Source organism: Cynocephalus volans, chromosome 4 (assembly GCF_027409185.1).
Source record: "Cynocephalus volans isolate mCynVol1 chromosome 4, mCynVol1.pri, whole genome shotgun sequence".
In the NCBI taxonomy this organism is placed as follows: domain Eukaryota; kingdom Metazoa; phylum Chordata; class Mammalia; order Dermoptera; family Cynocephalidae; genus Cynocephalus; species Cynocephalus volans.
The window spans coordinates 37,727,433-37,731,670 of NC_084463.1; positions in this window are offsets into that span (position 1 = coordinate 37,727,433).

The window sequence follows — 4,238 nt, forward strand, 5'->3', positions numbered from 1 at the left end:
ATGGGTATCATTTACATCATAACACAAAAATTCTCTTGATGAGCTTCAAGTCTGATTTTTAGCATGACTGCTTTACTCTCTAACAAGGTGAATTATCCAAGAAGTCATATGTTAACATGTATGTTTCAACAATAGAGAGTAAAAATAGGTGAAGAAAAATTTGATAAAACTGTTAAGAGAAATGGATGAATCCACTAATACCGATGGACACATTGCCAATGTTCTATCAGTAATGAGCAGATCTAGCAGGCAGAAAATCAGTAAATACATAATTGAACTCAGCATCACTATCAACCAAATAGATATAATTGATATCTATACAATACTTTATCCAATGATGGAAGAATTAATATCCTTTTCAAGTTCACATAAAACATTCACCAGAATAGACTACATTATAGGCCACAAAATCACCAACTTAGAAGAATAAATATTATACAATGTCTGCCATTAGACAATGTGGAATTAAACTAGAAATCAATAAAAGGAAGAAAGCTCAAAATTTCAAAATACATGAGAAGAAACCAATGCATTTCTAAATAAGATAAATGTAAAGGAATAAAGATGAGGAAAATTTTAAAATATTTTCATCTAAATCAAAATCAAAATTCGTGGGCTACAGTAAAAGCAGTGCTTAACAGATAATTCACACTATTGAATGTACATAATAGAAAAGAAAGATCTAAAATAAATTAGCTAAGCTTTCACCTTAATAAACTAGAAAAAAGAGCAAAATAAACCAAAAGTAAGCAAAATAAAAATATAATAAAATTAAAGGAGAAATCAACAAAATAGAAAACAAGAAATAAGCAGAGAAAGTAAAGAAAACCAAAAGCTGCCACTTGCTGAAGATTTTTGCATCTAACTTCATCAAGGATATGTTCATCAAGGATTGGCCTGTAGCTTTCTTTTTTGTTGTGTCTTTGTCTGGTTTTGGTTTCAGAATGATGCCGGATGCATAGAATTAATTGGGGAGAATAGTCTCTGTTTCAATTTTTTTGGAAGAGTTTGAAATTGGTTGGTGTTAGCTCTTCTTTAAAAGTTTTGTAGAATTCAGCAGTGAAGCCGTTTGGTCTTGGGCTGTTCTTTCTCGTGTGACAACTGATTAACATGTCAATCTCATTGCTATTGGTCTGTTCAGGTTGTGTATTTCTTATTGGTTTGGTCTTGCTAGTTTGCATGTGTCCAGAAATTTATCCATTTCCTTCAGGTTTTCAAATTTGTTTGTGTATATTTGCTTATAATAGACTCTAGTGATTCTTTGTATTCTGAGGAAAAGTAATGTCTCCTTTTTCATTTTTGATTTTTGTTATTTGAGTTTTCTCTCTCCTTTTTTGTAGTTAGCATGGCCAATGACTTGACTATTGTATTTATCATCTCAAAAAAAACAACTTTTATTGATTTTTTTTAATCATTCTTTAGGTCTCTATTTCATTTAGTTTTGCTCTGATCTTAATTATTTCTTTTAGTCTACTAGTTTTGGGATTAGATTTTTCTTGTTTTAATTCTTTAAGATTGAATCTTAGGTTGTCCTCTTGAAGTGATTCCATTCTTTTGATGCAAGCACTTATTGTAATAAACTTCCCTCTTAGTACTACTTTTGCAGTATACCATAGATTTTGGTCAATGTGGAGAAAATAGAACAGACATACACAAGGGCCAGGTAATCACTCCTTAATAGAATGGGTGAATGCAGCTGCCCAAACTGTGTGGGCAAATGCTGTTGAACTGCCCAAGATTGTTAGTAAACAGCAAACATATGCTGAGTTGGTTCAAATAATTTGGGAACTGGTAATGTGGCAGTCCAGGTTTAATGTGAACACCCATGGCCCAGACAATGAAAATTTTATAGGCAGCATGAGAGACATAGTGCTGCAGAATGCCCCGTCAACATCTTTTAGGCCACTTACGGCCATACTAGCCCCATACATTGGTTGTCCTATACATGAGGTAACGATCATGATAGCCAGCTTGGGTGAAGTAGAATATAGGAGACAAGCCAAAAGGGTCCGAAAGGTGGCTAAGACCAAACCTCCAAGAAAGACTCTGGATTTTATCCTGGAGGGACCAAGTAAGACTAGCCATAAGCAGATGTGGCTTGACTTGCTTGCAGCAGTGGTTGATAGGAAGAAAACTGACCGGCAGCCGAATGTGGTTCTGTTTCCCTTGTGGTAACAATTGTGCCCTGAACAGCATTTTACTAAATGTCTGGAAATGGGTAGCAAGGTATGCTCAGTGGATTTAAAGGATTTTTTGATTGCTCCTGAGGAGGCAGATGAAATGTTCCATTTTGACTAGGGAGCAGGACAAGGTGCTCGTCTTTTGGGGGCAGGGAAGGACTGGAGGCTTCTTGCTGAATTGGCAATGATGAAACTGATGTGTTGGCTAAGGTAAGGTGGCTGGAGAGAGCTCCAGCAGCTGATGTAGCTGGGTGGCTACATTGGAGAATGCGGCATGCTGGCTGCCAGACCAGGTGGTCAATGGCTTGCTGGGTGCTGCATAAACCCAAGAAAAATGACCCCGATGGGATCTTGTGCCCCTGATGAGCATATGGGTGCCCCTGATGGACAGATAACTCATGTGAGAGTGCCCTTGACATGGTGGCAGGTGGATATTGTGGGACAACTGGCAAAGTCAGAGAGTTACTAATCTTGTTTGTATGGCCTTGTGGGGCCCCCAACTAAGTAAGATACCTATTCCTGCAACCATCCTTTCTCAGGATAGCAAACTGGTATCTTACCAGAGGGGCAAGAACTTCCCCTATTGGTACCAACAACCCTTCTGTCTTTTCGGCCATAGTGTTCTGGCTGCAGGCACTGCACCAGAGTTGACTGGGTACATACATACAGTGGCGTAATCATTTACCGATTATGTACTGAACTTCACCTCAGTCTGACTGCAGGATTCCCATGGAAAATCACACAAATGATGACTACTAACTGGACATGTGCGGCTAAAGGACAGAACTACAGGACAAGCCTTAAGGATAAGCCTTAAGGCATATCAAACAGACAATAGGTTATATAAATGTAAGAGTCATTTATCCTCGCTAAGGGAACATCACAGAAGATTTTAAATGCGTCGATTGTACAGTGAGGGACCCTGAAGGGATGAATTGTGGGGAAAAGAGAATAGTTTACTCAGGCTCCCTCCACTTCAGTCTGGTTGGGGGTCATGCAGCACATTTCTTGTAAACATGTGTGTGGGTGGAGTTAGTGTGCACGTGCACCCATGTGTCTTTTTAGTTTGCTGCTATTGTGTATTCTTCAGTTTGTGAAGCAGAGCTGGCCAGCAGACCTCACATCTAAAAACAGAACATGTTTACTCTGCTGGCAGCTGCTCAGTTTTCCTTTGGAATTTTCTGGTAGTGGTTGAGTTTCAGAATTTCTCTCTGGACTGTCTAGGTATTAGATGTGGACCTTTTTGCCAGTTACCTAGCTTGTAGACCTGCATGTGAAGTGTTTGTGAATGGGCTCAAGTGGTCCGTGAGCTCCAGACCCAGCCTTAGTGCCACAGTAAGTTTTGCTTGTGTTTCATTAATTTCAAGGATTTTTTGATATCTTGCTTTATTTCTCTTTTGACCCACTGGTCATTCAAGAGTATGCTGTTTAATTTCCATGCATTGTTTACATAGTTTATTTGTTGTTAATTTCTAATTTTATTCCATTGTGGCCTGAAAATATGCTTGATATGCTTTCAGTATTTTTCAGTAAGTTGAGACTTAATTTGTGGTCTAATATGTACTCTATTGTGGAGAGTAACTCACATATAATGAGAAGAATGTATATTCTGAAAATGTTAGATAAAATGTTCTGTATATGTCTGTCAAGTCCATTTGGTCTAAGATGATGTTTAAATCCAATATTTCTGTGTTGATTTTTTGTCTAGATTATCTGTCTATTGCTGAAAATGGCATGTTAAGGTCCCCAACTATTACTGTGTTGGAGTCTATCTTTCCCCTTAAATACAATAACAGTTGCCTTACATATATGGGTGCTCCAATGTTGGGTATATATAGATTCATGATTGCTATATCTTCTTGCTGAATTGATTCTTTTATGACTATATAGTGTCCTTCTTTGTCTCTTTTTATGGTTTCTAGTTTGAAATATATTTTATCTGATATAATTATGGCAAACCCTACTCCTTTTTGGTTTCTGCTTGCATGGAATGTCTTCTTCCATACCTTCACTATTTGTCTATGTACATCTTTATTGATGAAGTGAGTTTTCTGCAGG